This window comes from Pinus tabuliformis, chromosome 1_2 (assembly GCF_031772625.1).
Source record: "Pinus tabuliformis cultivar Carrire ecotype Pingquan chromosome 1_2, CPIR1, whole genome shotgun sequence".
Lineage (NCBI taxonomy): Eukaryota > Viridiplantae > Streptophyta > Pinopsida > Pinales > Pinaceae > Pinus > Pinus tabuliformis.
In genome coordinates this window covers 964844039-964862262 of record NC_142298.1, presented here as the reverse complement: position 1 = coordinate 964862262, position 18224 = coordinate 964844039, and positions in this window count along the sequence as shown.

Below are 18224 nucleotides of genomic sequence, written 5' to 3'. Positions count from 1 at the left end.
TGATTCTTGGGCAAAGGATTGAGCACGGGAGGCAAAATGAGTGGCTTATATCTATCAGGAACCTTACGAGGCATGGGATTATGTATAGGGACTTAATGACTGGGCTCGATATGAACAGGGATAGGATGATTAGCTTTGATATTTGTTTCCTCCTTGGCTGTATGATGATTTTCAGCAGCGTTTAAAGGCTACTATTCTAATGTGCAAGAAGGATTTTCCATAACATTTTCAAAAGGAAAATCATAAAAATCAAATTCAAAATCATGTTTACAATACAATATACACAACAAAATTTTATGGAAGAGAAAGAACATGACCTCTTGGATAATAATCCAGGTCAAAAGCCTGATCTGCTCATATATTTCTTTTGGGTTCATTTCTCCAGCGGAGTCTTTATTATGAGGATGATGTGGAGTCGCCAGGTGGATAAACCAACTTTGAAGGGTCTGATCTCTGTCCACCAACACAGACCAGATCTAAATATGAAATAGATCTGAAGAAAGGGGAAGTTTCTTTAGGAAACAAAATATTTATTAGATTTTTTGAGATTTTTTGATTTTTTGGGATTTTTCAAACAACTCTAAGACTTATCCAAGAGGCAAACTGGTCAAAAATGGTGATTTATAGTAATATCCCGATGAATGAGTCCCCAGTGGAGTTGCCGTTATGTTAACACTCAGATTGTTCCCTTTGACTCCTAAGGGAATACGGCCGAGGTAACCACAAACCAATCTTTGGACTGCAGGTCCTAGCCTACCAGTAGTCAGAGAGGGCTCTCTCTTTAGTATTTAGCTTTGTTTAAGGGATGATTTTAGGCTAGATATTGAGTTCAAGGGGTTTTGTTTAAGTTATGGTGGGAAGGATGATTCTTTCAAACAGAGTTGGGATGCATAGTGTGAGAAGTTCAAACCATTGGGCATGGAGTCATGGATTAGGGCTTGCTGTTGCGTTTTCTTGGTCACAAGAGGAATACAGAGTAGGATAGATACACATAAAACAATATCAAGCTGGAATAAGGATGGAATGAAGGTTAGTGAATGAAAGGCAACTAAGTAGCTCTCATTATGCTAACAGAGGGAAGGTGAATGAACATTTATATAGGAGCAATCAAGGATTTCTAAACAACATTCATATATGAAGGAACTAGCGTAAATATGAGAAAATCAGTATTCATATTCAGGACTAATTCAGAGGAAAACATAGATAAATGACAGAAATTGAGAACAGAATACAACTAAGTAAGCTCTGAACTATTCCTTCTTCCTGCTATTTAGATGGTGATACAATGGTGGCATAAACACATATAAACTGAAAACAGAAGTGAGAAACACTTATTGGAACATGTAGAAGCATTAGAATCCCATAGTCACTCTTCAGACATTAAAACACAATAGACAGTTTATCTCCCAAGCATTCCAGCGGTCTTTGATTATAGAGGCTCTCAAAAAATACAGTGCAAGTCTGGAGAGGAAGTTATCAACCAACCAACCCTTTAAACAATGCAGAGGGTGGTTTATATAAGGAAAATATGTACAGACAATCAGATCTGAGACAGATCTCAAGGAAAATATCTCAAAAATATCTTTAAAACAGATCTTAAATAGATCTGATGAAATGAGTGCTTCTAACCTAACATATGCTTGAAATAAATGCCTAAAATATCTACATGAGCTGCGCAGGAGATAGCTGCTTCAAAAATGGATTAAGTTCTGTCCTTATGGCTCTGTGCTGGCTCTTTAGCCATAACTGCGCTTTGGGCTTTGATCCACCGATCTCATTTGGCTTTAAATGCTTTAATCACTGATCTGCGAGCCTTAAGTGGCTTCACCGCTTTCTTTGACTTTGCTGGGGGGCTCTTTAATGTTTTCCTGCTTCGGGCTGTTGATATATCTTCACTAATACACTTTGCCGCATCTTGATACACTTTGGCACTGAATCTGGGCCTTTTCCCTCGGCTGATATACTTTGAACTGTCTAATCGCCCCTTTATCTGCCAATTTAATGCAAAAATAACTGCTGGAAATGCTCCCGTGGCCTTTGGAATGCTATCAACGCTGGTTGATCAAAAATAGTATTAAACTCTGAAGAAATGCCACAAAAAGGAGGAAATGCAAGCTGCTCACTGTGCTGAGGCCGAGACTAGTCTTCTGGAACAAAACCGGGCTTGGAGCGATCCGAAAATTACTTTAGGATGCATGAATTCCCTTATCGGGAGCGCGTACAGGCATATATGTGGAAACATGAACAAATGCCGCCTTTTTCCTTTAGAACAGGCAAAATGCCCATTTACACACAAAAATCGCAAAAAACCAGGGCGGGAGCGACACTGTTCATCAGATTAAATCCTGGTCGTTGGATCCGGCGCGGGCCGATCCAACGGCTGGCGCTAAATCGGCGATCGGCGGATCGGTGGTCCCAACAACATAAACCTCCGACGAACGATATACCATGGACCCGAAATTGCTTTGAGGCCCTCTTTATTTTATTTCGGCTCCGCTGGTCAGAGCCTTCCCTTTTCGCTGTACAAAGGGCCTTTCCAGACCCAAAATACATATATGCCGTGCCTTTATAATATTTCGGCTCCGCTGGTCAGAGCCATACATGAGAGTGATGCTATAAAACCTGAGCCGTTGATCTTCGAGCCCGAATGGGTGGCTGAGACTAACTCGGCAATTTGGCAGCCGGCGGGGACATGGGTATATACATATATGCGATCGCTGAAATGGGCGATCGCCGAAACGATGCGGACCATTGATCTGGGCGGGACGATGGATGGCTATGATCACATCGGCATATCGGTGATCGGTGGGGGCATATGTAATATGGTGCAGAACTCTTGTGACCACCGATAGTGATATCGCATCGGCACTTGGCCATCGGAGCACAAATTATAAAAGGGCCAACTGTTAACCGCCCCCTCCCGATAGCGATATCGCATCGGAGGGGGCCCAAATGAAAGCTTATTGCATCGGACCAATGTTTTTATGCAAAGGCTAAGGCCTAGGAAATCAGAGGTGTTCCCTTAGTGTTTTGGAAGGGTTTTGGGGGCTTTTTAATAGTTTTTTGCATGTTTTTTGCGATTTTCATGCCTTGGAAGGAGTCCAAAGGCACTTAAGAGGAATTTTATGCAGTTTGAGAAGGATTTTAAGGCCAAATAAGGGGTTTATGCCTTGAGAAGGTAAAAACAAATCAAATAAGATGGTTTTTATACACATGGAGGGAACTTTATGCTTTGTGAAGGAGTCAAAAAGCATTTGGGAGGTTTTATGGAATGATGAAGGGTTTAAGGCTAAAAAAGGGGTTATGCCTTGGAAAAGGTAGAAACAAAGACCAAATATGGATTTGTACATTTGGAGGGAGATTTTATGCAATGGAAGAAGTCCAAATGCATTCAGAAGATGGTTTGAGAGGCAAATGAGGGTTGTTGCTGAGTTTCAGATAAACTTAGCAATTCCCAAGTGTACTTATGGTTATTTTTCAACCAGGGGGAGGGGATAAGTATATAGGGGAGTTATTAACATAGTTTTAGTAGGGGGAGGGGAGATAGATAGGGAGTTACATAGTAAAGTTAGTAGTTAACATGATAATGATGAGAAAAAGTGCTAAGTATGAGACCTTAGGCTATTAAGGGGGAAAAGAGACTTGTAGAGGAAGTATGGACATTCCTTGAGTAAAGTAGATCTTTACCAAGGCAATTGATATGGAAATGATGAAACTAAGAGATATCAAGCAGATCTTGACCTATTTAGGGGAAGTTAGTGAGTGATTTGGGGAAGAGGAAGAAGGGGAAGTTAGACATGCCTCACTTGAAGTCCTTCAAATGGAAAACTACCTCAAACTTGTGATCTGAATAGATCTAACACTTGAAAATATGAAATGGATCACAAGCCATGATTCTGCAACCACAAAACTACTTACTCGATCTACTCACCTAGCATTTTCTCTTCTTTTTGGTTTGGGTGCACTTGAAATAGCACACCTAGCTTTTCATTCTTTTCTTTCAGCTATCCTCCTATCTAAATCTACACTTATTGCATCCAGGGGCTCAGATTAAGCTGTTGAACACCCTTGTTTCTCTACCTATCTACAAATCTACCAAGATTAAGCTGTTTGGACAGATAATGATTCTCTATATTCTACAACAAGAAATTGAAACCTAGGGAGACCAAGATTAAGCTGTTTGGCCCTCCCTTAATTGAAAACTCATCAAAAATGGATCAACACATAAAAATTTGGAACACAGTAGGGGCATTTAGGCCAGCACACATTCATAGCCTCTTTCTTGGCTTATGTAGCAAATATGGAACATTGCAGTATGAAAAGTATGATATATTTGGCATGTAAAAATGTCGATCATGAAAGATGAATACCTGCTACAGTAGGAGGCTAACAGTGGCTCCACTTGGGGATGGCTTTTCCTTGTGAAAATCCAAGAACAGCAGGTCAGACTGCCTTGATCTTCTATTGTTGCCGTGGCTTGAAAACTTCCCTTTGCTGGTTGCTTTATTTATATATATGACAGCATGTTTGAAGAGCTTAGGGCCTTCACTTCGGGCTTCAACTGCAGCAAGCTTACCATAAAACAAAAATCCTACCTACCTACCCTAACTAGCACTCACTTTGCTGTTAGGTGAAATGAAATAACCAATGCAACCATTTAAGCAATATAGACATCAGTGAGCTTTGCTGCTTGTGCTTGTTGGTGCTTGAAATGGAGATCTTGCCATCAGATATAGCTTTGTTAACCATTGAGAAGATCAGGAAACTGCTGACCTTCTTTGCTGAAACAAGAGACTGTACAAAAGGGTCCTGCAACATGTATATACAATTGTTGGGCTCAATTAAGGAACTGTACAAAGGTTTGGGATAGCTATCATGCTTTGGAATTGGGAAACTATCAACAACTTGATATTGAGACTTGCAGCCTTCTAATGGAGAAGAGCACTGATTTACTTCATCACTCAGCCTGCCATCTGATGGATTGCACAAAACTTGGAGCGATACTTGCAACTCATTAAAAACAGTCTCAAATTGGACTTGACTGATTTGCGCTTGCTTTTCTTCTTCTTCTTCGAATACCCGAGATGACTGAAAACAAAGAGGAAGGGAAGGAAATCAAATTATTTGATCACATGATGTTGCTGAGTCTTCCTCAATCTGATATTCGATGGCTCTTTGGGGCTGAAAAACTAGAGGCAATACATTTTGAACAATGATTTAATTATCCTCTAGATGGTCAACATCAACATATTGCTGACACCTGCTTATTAATTGCATGATAGTTCTCCTTAATAAATTGAAAAGATTCAAAACAGAAAGGTAAAGTTCCTTTGCTGAAATGAAAACAATCTGCATTTTCCTCCTTTTCTTCATAGCTGAAATGGGCACGCTGATCATTATATTCAAGCTGCTGATCCTGAACTGTGCTTTCTGCCAAAATAAGCTCTGACTCCTCTGCAAGGCTGATTTGGTCGTTAGGCTCATAATCATCATCATACAGATCATATTTGGGCAGACAGTTGAAAGAAGAGAAGCTATTATATTCACACAGTATATCAGGAGATTGCTCCTTCACATATGGCGCTATGAATATGTCATATGATTTGTGGTAGGTTTGTTCGTGAATGTAACTACTTTCCTCATGCACAACAGATGTGTTCTTGTGCTCTAAGCATTCCACTTTCATTGTGATCATCTGCATCATTTCCTCTGAATTTTGCAACAAACTATGAAGCCTTTCCTTTTCTTCTGCTTTGCGCTGCTCCTCCCTTATTTTTAGATTTGCCTCCACGTCCACAGCTATGTCCTGCATCTGCTTCAAAGTGGACAGGCATCTTTCCCTCAAACGGAATTCTATTTCTACATCAAAAGCTCTTGGATAGTGCACTAGAGCTAGATCAGGAGGAGGCCCTATATTTAAGGGCATAGAGAGATAGACTTGATTGAATCGATCAGAAAATTGCTAAACAGATTCATTAGGAAGCCTTTTTAATTGATCATATTCTTCTATGAGCATGAGGAAATTAAGTTTGATCATCCATCTATCAAGGAAGAGCTTGGAGAACTGCTGAAGTGTAGAGATGCTAGACTCAGGCAATGCTTTAAACCAAGTCCTAACTTCGCTTTGCAAAGAAAGGGCAAACAGCCTAATACTAACATCCTCCTCTTCCACTTTGAATATATTAAGATAGTCTTCAAAAGCCTGGATGTGCTTTTGAGCGGTAATACCATTCTCTCCATCAAATCTTGGGAGATACTCAGGATGATTCTTGGGCAAAGGATTGAGCACGAGAGGCAAAATGAGTGGCTTATATCTATCAGGAACCTTACGAGGCACGAGATTATGTACAGGGACTGAATGACTGGGCTCGATATGAACAGGGATAGGATGATTAGCTTTGATATTTGTTTCCTCCTTGGCTGTATGATGATTTTCAGTAGCGTTTAAAGGCTGCTGTTCTAATGTGCAAGGAGGCTTTTCCATAACATTTTCAAAAGGAAAATCATAAAAATCAAATTCAAAATCGTGTTTACAATACAATATACACAACAAAATTTTATGGAAGAGAAAGAACATGACCTCTTGGATAATAATCCAAGTCAAAAGCCTGATCTGCTCATATATTTCTTTTGGGTTCATTTCTCCAGCGGAGTCTTTATTATGAGGATGATGTGGAGTCGCCAGGTGGATAAATCAACTTTGAAGGGTTTGATCTCTGTCCACCAACACAGACCAGATCTAAATATGAAATAGATCTGAAGAAAGGGGAACTTTCTCCAGGAAACAAAATATTTTTGAGATTTTTTGAGATTTTTTGATTTTTTGGGATTTTTCAAACAACTTTAAGACTTATCCAAGAGGCAAACTGGTCAAAAATGGGGATTTATAGTAATAACCAGATGAATGAGTCCCCAGTGGAGTCGCCATTATGTTAACACTCAGGTTGTTCCCTTTGACTCCTAAGGGAATACGGCCGAGGTAACCACAAACCAATCTTTGGATTGCAGGTCCTAGCCTACCAACAGTCAGAGAGGGCTCTCTCTTTAGTATTTAGCTTTGTTTAAGGGATGATTTTAGGCTAGATATTGAGTTCAAGGGGTTTTGTTTAAGTTGTGGTGGGAAGGATGATTCTTTCAAACAGAGTTGGGATGCATAGTGTGAGAAGTTCAAACCATTGGGCATGGAGTCATGGATTAGGGCTTACTGTTGCGTTTTCCTGGTCACAAGAGGAATACAGAGCAGGATAGCTACACATAAAACAATATCAAGCTGGAATAAGGATGGAATGAAGGTCAGTGAATGAAAGGCAACTAAGTAGCTCTCATTATGCTAACAGAGGGAAGGTGAATGAACATTTATATAGGAGCAATCAAGGATTTCTAAACAACATTCATATATGAAGGAACTAGCGTAAATATGAGCAAATCAGTATTCATATTCAGGACTAATTCAGAGGAAAACATAGATAAATGACAGAAATTGAGAACAGAATACAACTAAGTAAGCTTTGAACTTTTCTTTCTTCCTGCTATTTAGATGGTGATACAATGGTGGCATAAACACATATAAATTGAAAACAGAGGTGAGAAACACTTATTGGACCATGTAGAAGCGTTAGAATCCCATAGTCACTCTTCAGCCATTAAAACATAACAGACAGTTTATCTCCCAAGCATTCCAGCAATCTTTGATTATAGAGGCTCTCAAAAAATACAGTGCAAGTCTGGAGAGGAAGTTATCAACCAACCAACCCTTTAAACAATGCAGAGGGTGGTTTATATAAGGAAAATATGTATAGACAATCAGATCTGAGACATATCTCAAGGAAAATATCTCAAAAATATCTTTAAAATAGATCTTAAATAGATCTGATGAAATGAGTGCTTCTAACCTAACATATGCTTGAAATAAATGCCTAAAATATCTACATGAGCTGCACAGGAGACAACTGCTTCAAAAATGGATTAAGATCTGTCCTTATGGCTCTGTGCTGGCTCTTTAGCCATAACTGCGCTTTGGGCTTTGATCCACCGATCTCATGTGGCTTTAAATGCTTTAATCACTGATCTGTGAGCCTTAAGTGGCTTCACCGCTTTCTTTGACTTTGTTGGGGGGCTCTTTAATGTTTTCCTACTTCGGGCCACTGATATATCTTCACTGATACACTTTGCTGCATCCTGATACACTTTGGCACTGAATTTGGGTCTTTTCCCTCGGCTGATATACTTTGAACTGTCTAATCGCCCCTTTATCTGCCAATTTAATGCAAAAATAACTGCTGCAAATGCTCCCGTGGCCTTTGGAATGCTATCGGCGCTGGTCGATCAAAAATAGTATTAAACTCTGAAGAAATGCCACAAAAAGGAGGAAATGCATGCTGCTCACTGTGTTGAGGCCGAGACTGGTCTTCTGGAACAAAACCGGGCTTGGAGCGATCTGAAAATGGCTTTAGGATGCATGAATTCCCTTATCAGGAGCGCGTATAGGCATATATGTGGAAACATGAACAAATGCCGTCTTTTTCCTTTATAATAGGCAAAATGCCCATTTACACGCAAAAATCGCAAAAAACCGGGGCGGGAGCGACACTGTTCATTAGATTAAATCTTGGCCGTTGGATCCGGTGTGGGCCGATCTAACGGCTGGCGCTAAATCGGCGATTGACGGTCCCAACAACATAAACCTCCGACGAGCGATATACCACAGACCCAAAATTGCTTTGAGGCCCTCTTTATTTTATTTCGGCTCCGCTGGTCGGAGCCATACATGAGAGTGATGCGATAAAACCTGAGCCGTTGATCTTCGGTCCCGAATGGGCGGCTGAGACTAACTCAGCAATTCGGCAGCCGACGGGGAAATGGGTATATACATATATGCAATCGCCGAAATGGGCGATCGCCGAAACGATGCGGACCGTTGATTTGGGCGGGACGATGGACGGCTATGATCACATCGGAATATCAGCGATCGGCGGGGGCATATGTAATATGGTGTAGAACTCTTGCGACCGCCGATAGCGATATCGCATTGGCGCTCGTCCATCGGAGCACAAATTATAAAAGGGCCAACTGTTAACCGCCCCCTCCCAATAGCAATATCGCATCGGAGGGGGCCCAAATGAAAGCTTATTGCATCGGACCAATGTTTTTATGCAAAGGCTAAGGCCTAGGAAATTAGAGGTGTTTCCTTAGTGTTTTGGAAGGGTTTTGGGGGCTTTTTAATGGTTTTTTGCATGTTTTTTGGGATTTTCATGCCTTGGAAGGAGTCCAAAGGCACTTAAGAGGAATTTTATGCGGTTTGAGAAGGATTTTAAGGCCAAACAAGGGGTTTATGCCTTGAGAAGGTAAAAGCAAGTCAAATAAGATTATTTTTATACACATGGAGAGAATTTTATGCTTTGTAAAGGAGTCAAAAAGCATTTGGGAGGTTTTATGGAATGATGAAGGGTTTAAGGCTAAAAAAGGGGTTATGCCTTGGAAAAGGTAGAAACAAGGCCCAAAGATGGATTTGTACATTTGGAGGGAGATTTTATGCAATGGAAGAAGTCCAAATGCATTCAGAAGATGGTTTTAGAGGCAAATGGGGGTTGTTGCTGAGTTTCAGATAAACTTAGCAATTCCCAAGTGTACTTATGGTTATTTTTCAACCAGGGGGAGGGGATAAGTATATAGGGGAGTTATTAACATAGTTTTAGTAGGGGGAGGGGAGATAGATAGGGAATTACATAGTAAAGTTAGTAGTTAACATGATAATGATAAGAAAAAGTGCTAAGTATGAGACCTTAGGCTATTAAGGGGGAAAAGAGACTTGTAGAGGAAGTATGGATATTCCTTGAGTAAAGCAGATCTTTACCAAGGCAACTGATATGGAATGATGAAACTAAGAGATATCAAGCAGATCTTGACCTCTTTAGGGGAAGTTAGTGAGTGATTTGGGGAAGAGGAAGAAGGGGAAGTTACACATGTCTCACTTGAAGTTCTTCAAATGGAAAACTGCCTCAAACTTGTGATCTGAATAGATCTAACACTTGAAAATATGAAATTGATCACAAGCCATGATTCTGCAACCAGAAAACTACTTACCCGACTTACTCACCTAGCATTTTCTCTTCTTTTTGGTTTGGGTGCACTTGAACTAGCATACCCAGCTTTTCATTCTTTTCTTTCAGCTGTCCTCCTATCTAAATCTACACTTATTGCATCCAGGGGCTCAGATTAAGCTGTTGAGCACCCTTGTTTCTCTACCTATCTACAAATCTGCCAAGATTAAGCTGTTTGGACAGATAATGATTCTCTATATTCTACAACAAGAAATTGAAACCTAGGGAGACCAAGATTAAACTGTTTGGCCCTCCCTTAACTGAAAACTCATCAAAAATGGATCAACACATCAAAATTTGGAACACAGCAGGCTCATTTAGGCCAGCACACATTCATAGCCTCTTTCTTGGCTTATGTAGCAAATATGGAACATTGCAGTATGAAAAGTATGATATATTTGGCATGTAAAAATGTCGATCATGAAAGATGAATACCTGCTGCAGCAGGAGGCTAACAGGTATTATGTTGCTTTGACTCTATGGGTGTTCTTTGAAGCGGGACAAGTAAAGAAGGAGTGGTGGAACTCTGTCAAAGGAGGGAAGAAACGAGCAAGGAGCCAAGTGAAAGACTGAGGTTGGTACTCTCTGCTTCTCCCTCATCTATCTCTCATAAAGGAAAACACAAGCAACTTTAGTTTGTTTGTTTCTAAGATAGCTACCCGTCTTAGTGGGACTAGCAGCTCTGAATGGACACTAGTTTTCCCGATAACAAAATGGCGACTCCGCTGGGGAGCGAATAGCTTGTTTTCTTGTTTATATTTGTTTGCTTTATAAACTACAGATGGAGCCTGAAGTTAAGCCAGCTAGCCTTCAAACTGCTTTTTCTATGCAAGTGCAAAGTAGATCAACGCTGCTTCAGTCAATCTCCGGGTTTGTTTATGAACTGAACAACTGACTTGCAAACATTCTAAGTGCCCTGGTGGTAGCTCAAATAACCTCATTAGATCAGTCCCTGTACTTTGTGTTTACTGCCTATCATTAGCTCAGCCTAAACCCCTAAACTTAGCTGCAAAATGTGAGAAAAAACCAAGCTCAGTCTCATCCTTGGACCATCGCACTGTCTCTCATTGGCAACCTGGATGCATTGCACCTCCCATGTGCTGTAGGTGAGATGCATCCTTGTTTCCCTGTGTTACAGGTGCGATGATTAGGTAAGACTGTTTCTACCTCCAAGTTTTGGTTTTTTCTTCATTGTCTTCATCTTTATTCAGTAGTTTTGCTGTCTATGATCAGTATATCACTGTTGAAACTCCCTTCCTCTGCATTATTCAACCTCCATTGTTTAAAGAATTGTGATTTTTTTTATGTATTTTTCGTCATTTATAGTTCTCCTTTGCAAATAGTAGCTTAATCAAACTGTTGTCTTTTGATTTGAAAGTGTCACAAGTGTTATTTTTAGTCAAAGAAAAGAGTCTTCCTCTTTTGATAGTTGATTACACTTTTGCCATCGTATTTGATTTGAATTAATAGTATTTCAAGTGTCGAAAGCAATTTTAAATTCAAAATCACAAAGTGTCGTCTTAAGTCTTCCTTTCATTTTTTGAAAAGAAAATTGGTAGTACTGTCGCTTTGAAAGAAAAATAGTTCAGATCTGTACTTAGCATTATTTTTGTCCTTCACACATTAAGAAAGCAGAAAACAAATACATGCATGTGCATTTGCATTTAGACTGCTTGTGGAAATTGATTTAGGACAGTGCATCTTAGTGTGTGCTCTCTTCTCTATGTTGAAAGGATTTTACTTCTCTTTCCTTAGTAGCTAGGATCTTCATTGCAAAAAGAAGAGTAAAAAACTGTTTATCATCTTAGATTGCATATTTAGGAATTGTATATCTACATCACGCGGTGAACCTTAAAGGCAAACTTCTTAAGAAAGATCAATTGTAAACTAAATTTCAATGAACATAAAAACGCTTTGGAACCTAACGCACAACATTTAGAAGTCTAGGCTAGAGACGTATTCTAGCGTCATAAAGCCTGGTAACTATCGCTTTCATCGTAGGTTGGGTGATTCCTCCTCTTTGAGATGAAAAATGTCAATACAAACTTGTGCTCCCACGTACCGTCAAGTATATATTGGGAGACCACAATAGGATATATCCTTTATCCTTAGGAAGCCATGTCTACTGCCCTATCGATCGCAATGCATTGAACACAACATTTGGGAAGATTGACTGTTGTACCGTAAAAAGTATTCTGCAGTTTTGCGATTGGTTTGGTAATCCCTCTATCTAGATTTCTAGAGTAGTCACTTTCACTCCTTTTCAGACTCCTTAAAAGAAAAGGTCCATCTAAGCACTTGTCACTTCAGGCTCATTGAAAATCGAAGGCGACTAGAGTCATCTTTAGCTTTTCTCAACTCTTAAAAATTGAAAAAGAAAGTTGTGTCAAAGCGTCATAAAATTTATTTTAATTGGAATAACATCACTGTTCCCTCATTGGTCTTAGGTTGAGAAAATGGAGTCCACCAATCAAGGATTTCCCCTTGGGGGAAATCCTAGTCCCTTCTCCTCTTGGGGAGATATTGGTGCACCTCATATGGCCACATTGTCCCTTCCAGGACTGACAATTGGCCTGCTAGTATGGCTTTTCTCGACCTCTGTCGTTCAAAACACCACTTTTCCTGAGCAATCAAATCAACAACTAGAGGATAATAGAGTTATCCCCCAACCTTCTACTTCATTTGTTTCCCCCTCTCTTTCTTCCTCTTCGCTTGGTGAAGCTAGTGAAACTAAAAACCAAGTAACTGAGAAGAAGAAGAAAGGGAAGGAGAAGGAGAAGAAGAAGCCAATGGTGAAAGGGGGCAACCATGCATCGTCTGGCGAAAATCCACATACTAAACCATCCAAACCTAAATCTCCATGTGTCATTTGCAAAGGAGACCACTATCATCGAGATTTTCCTTGCATCCCATGGATCTTAAGGGACTGGTCTTCCCATTTGCACAATCCAGTGTCGTCAACCTCTGACGATCATGTTGAAAGTACACCGTCAACTAGTGAAAACGAAGTCAATGGACAAAAAGGAAGATCTAAATTTCCTTGTAGACTGTGTGAAGGCGATCATGCCCTCCACCATTGTCCCTTCTTGGACGAAGCTAAAAGAGTCTTGGACAACCGTCCTGCTTCACCGCAGCGACTTCCTCCTGGATACAAGAAACTCTTGCCGAGTCCATCGCTAGTTGAAAATTCGACTGACACACCCTTGTTGTCGGTCGAAGCACCTATCATTGAAGATAAGCCCTCTAAGCCCACACCAGACCAAAGTCAATAGGTTGAGACGGCAGTCAACCCAGTCTTGTCTTCAGAAGGTCCACCTTCAAATGATCCAGTCACCAAAGAGAATGAGGATGACACCGTTCAAATTATTTTTGTTAACACAGAATCCAATGAACATGGGGGAAATCTACCTGTTCCTTTATTGCATGAAGGAAGTTCGTCAGAGATTTATCTGGCCGTTTATCCGGTCCCTCCTCCAAGCAATCTAGTCGTTTCCTTCGATTGGAATCTACTAGGCAGACCCCGCCTACCATCTAACGTACCATTTCGAATCATAGTACAAGCTTACATAATGATCATGGTTGGTACTATCATAGATGAAGGGGCTTCTGTGAGTATCCTTTCCTCAACTTCTTGGAAAGCGCTTGGTTCGCCATCACTTCTGCCTGAGATTTGAAATCTGACAGGCTTCAACAAAGGAACCAGTCGACTGTTAGGGATCCTTCCAAATTTGGCTATAACTTTGAGAAGGAAAACCGTTCATCTAAATGTGATGGTAGTCCAAGGGCCATTAGATTACAATCTACTCCTTGGGCGTGACTACATTTATAGCATGGGAGCTATTGTTTCCTCACTCTTTCGAGTGATGTGTTTTCCGCATGAAGGCAGAGTGGTCCAGCTCGTAGACTAGCTTTCATTCCCCGGTTCACGCATAGCTACTAGTCAAATGCCATCCCTAACTGGTCTTTTTACACAAGGAATGTCTCATCAATCTCCAATCTATCCACCTGATGAGCGCGAGTGATTTGGTGATTGTGACTGAAACCCAAGGGGCATGCACCCTAGTCTTCTTCGGTAGGAAAACTTTAGGTATAGGGTAGGTTTCCGTGGAGGATATATGACTAGTCTGACACACCTGTCCGTTTAGGAAAATGGGATTAGACTAGAATAAGATTCCCCCATCAAATTTATGTGAGTGGATGCATCGCACCATTCACCTTTGTTTATTTCGATGGACAGAGCCAAGGAAGTGTTTTGTCTACAAAAGCGGATGGAGCAATCTTGCAAATGTGAGAACTTTCATATGGTAACTTGGAAACTCTACTTTTCTTTATACCTGGGGGCATGCAAACCTTTTGCATGCAAGTGAAAAGTGACCTTTTATTTTCATAGTTTGTAGGCTCTCAACCCTTTAACCTCGTAGGTGGGTCATTCCTAGCTTGCATAATAAAGGCTCCAAAGCAAAGTTTCAAATGGGGCAAGCTCCCTAAAAAATGAACCTATCAATGAGACATCCTTATTATACGACTGGCACGAGCAATTTTACATGAAGTTCAAGCTCGTTAAAAAATAAACCTAGCAATGAGCATATGTTCCACCAGAGTTTAAGCTCATTAAAAAATGAACCCACCTTCAGTAAATAACCATTGCGATCGCATAATTATCAGCTTTTTAACCTTGGTCGTGTTCTCACCGTCACCTCCACTCTTTTTTAGCTGATCATACGCCTCCATTTGATTGTTTACCCCTTTTGAGGAACAACTGCGATGAGTGATTTTGTTAGCCACCTTCTTTACACTGCCATGATTGAAAAGTTCCAAATCTTACCTGGAACTAGCTGCTACCCGAAAATATCACTCGTTCCTCAAAAACGAGTCTCCTTTAAGCTATTTTCATCTGACTCGTAAAATATGAAAATATTTCCGAGCAATTGGCCTCTCCAGCTCATTAAAGTGATTGGAAGTGCCATCCCTCCTTTAGATTATAATCTTTTTGGACCTGAGGGATTATTACACAAAAAGATCAAGCATTTGTCTTGTTCGGCTCGTTAAAACTATCGAAAAGTCATCCCTTTCGTATTGTTTTATACTTTTTTGGACTTAAGGGATTATATTATGAAAAAGGAATACTAGAGTTTCCTTTCCGTCTCTTTTTAGACTCTCTTAAACTGAAAAGGACCGAGTTATCCTTGTCGTTAAACTTGTTAAAACAATAGCGACAAACTTGTCTATGCAAACAAGAGCGATTTTCACTGATGCTAGGCTCGTTAAAACATAGCGACAGGTTTGCCCGAAAGGAAAATTATAGAACAAGCATATGTTATCCTCCTCAAGCTTGAAAAAAATAAAGAGGTACTGGTCAGAAATGACTGGGGAAAAATTGAGAAGAAAACTTGAAGAAACTTTATTGGTAGCAGGTCGCTCTTGAACATGATACTTTCACTCCATCACCATGATTGAGTCGGGTTGGGTTATTCCATTCACCGGTCATATCACCATTGGTCCTCTGTACCATCCATTTTTGGGGTTAATGCTACCAATCCATTTCAGTGTCACCGATATGTTCAAGAGAAGTCACTCAGAGAATTCACCAACCCAGCTTACGTCTTATCCGCTACAATACCTTCACACTTCATTCTTTCATGACCGCCACCCTGAACCTTGTATCATCAGATCTTTTTCACCTCCACAAAATCATTTGCTCCATTTCGTGTCGTAGATGTGGGATTCATTAAGGTCCTCCTACAATGGGTCACTTCTTATCGACATCAGCTCATTATCCAAGAAGTCGACCTAGGAACAACCCTTTCAATACTTTGAAGCTTGCATGCCTCAATGGCAAGTTTCTCACTTCCGGCGACAGGTTTACATCAATGGTCTTCGACCGAAAGATTTTGCGTGATGTTCGACATCGACTCATGTATTCGCACCACGTGAATTGTACTGCAGTACCTTGAGGGTCATTATCATTATCGGTGATTCCTCTCACACCTGTTAACAGCTTACATCATTAGCTGGTAATTAAGCGATGTCTTTCCATGTTCGACTTCAGAACATCTTTTCACATGGATCAAATTGTACTTCGGGTGAGGATTGAACGAGTTTGAAGACCCCGGATCTAGTTTCATCCATCCGGGCTGCGATATATTCAAGAAAATAAAGACATCAAATGTACATCATAGCTGCACAGATAATCATCCAAGCCAAAGGATGATGGCTCTACCAGAATCATCAGTCTATCATACAGGTAGTTGTTTGTCGTATGTACATGAAAATGAATTTATAAAGTTGAGCATGGGAATGCTTGCCTCATCTAGATCATGAAAATATTATGAAGATAATGTATTGTATTGTATCTTATTACAGGTCACCTTCCAGTTTGAAAAACCTTGGATCCTCATGATAAAGCATTTCACCCGACATCAAAAGATTTACGACCTCATGCTTTAGGGGGCAACTGTTATAGACATATTTGGGCACTGCAACCCCAATCTCATATGTCCATAAACCAAGGGATTCTAAGTCCCTAAAAGTGTTGTTTCATACCCTAAAGGAACAAGGTCAGCTGATTACATCATCTCCCAGAAGTTATCGCTGAAAAACTACTAAGAACTGGTCAAAATTGGACCATACAGACTGCTCAGTGCTAAGGGTGCAATGCATCTCACCTGCCACATGAAAAAAGTGTGATGCATACTAAAAATCCCTTCTATAGAGTGCGATGAGCGAGAGCAGACAAATGGCAGAGGCAGTTGGCTAGGTGGAAACCCAGAGAATCTTTTAGAAACTGCCCATTTGACACTTGCCTCTCTGAATTCGCCCAGGGATGAGTAAGAGATCATGAAATCTCCAAGTGGAACCAAGAAATATCAGAGAAATGACACTAATCAAAATCCCAGAAGCTGACTCACCCACCTGCAAATATCTATATATGGATCCCTCATCCTAGAGATCCAGAGGCTGGAATTTTGTATTTTGTAAGGAAGTGTTGTTGGTTTCTCTGTGAAACATTGTATTGTTGGGTGATCTAGCTTTTCATGAGGTGAAGAGGGCTTTCATGCTGGGAGGATGGCGCTGGGTCAGACCAATGGGTTGTAATCCTCTCTTCTACTACTTCTATCAATAAAGCTATTTGAGTTTTCCTCCATATTCTTGTATATATTTGAATCTTGTATTGATATATGCATTTGTATGGTTAATATACATCTGATCCTATATTGTTTATGGTTATAGATCTCTATGCTTTGATGGTATTATGCTGCTTTGACTCTACAGGTGTTCTTTGAAGTGGGATACGTAAAGAAGGAGTGGCGGAACTATGTCAAAGGAGGGAAGAAACGAGCAAGGAGCCAAGTGAAATACTGAGGTTGGTACTCTCTGCTTCTCCCTCATCTATATCTCATAAAGGAAAACACAAGTAACTTTAGTTTGTTTGTTTCTAAGATAGCTACCCGTCTTAGTGGGACTAGCAGCTCTAAATGGACACTAGTTTTCCCAATAAAAAGTATCACGAGGTTAGTACTCACGTTGCTAGGTGGCTGCACATTCTCCCTATATGCGTCATCATTTAGGTGTAAAGATCCATTAGGTAGGGATACAACATGGAGCTATGAAGTGAGTACCGACTGCTGTTGGATGTAGGAATTACACTTAAGTAAACTCCTCAACACTTAAATTGTCAACCTGGGGGATCCGTAAACTTAGAGATGAAGCACAAGAAATGCCAGAGATGGTATGAATGTCTCCAATATCAATCCCTACTTTCTTTAAAGGAAAGGTTACAGAATCAAACTATAGAGGAAAAGTCAACTTGAATCGCCAGAAATAATCTAAGACTGGAACAAAAGAAAATGCATTTGCAAAAGAGATTTAGAAGAAAAGGGAAATCACTCTAGCTGATTATTGACTAACTACTGAGTGTGTGTTTCTTTCAGCAAAGACACTTTAGCAGTCTTCAATAGATGGGCCCTTCAAACCTACTTATATAAAGATTTCCTTCTCACAAGAATCTATCTTGCACTAGTGCAGGCTTCTTGCACTAGTGCAAGAATAGAGATTTATGCCGAGGGTGTAAAATGATGTCTGTACTAAAAGTTCTTTTTCTTTCGTGTAAGGTCCAAACTTTCT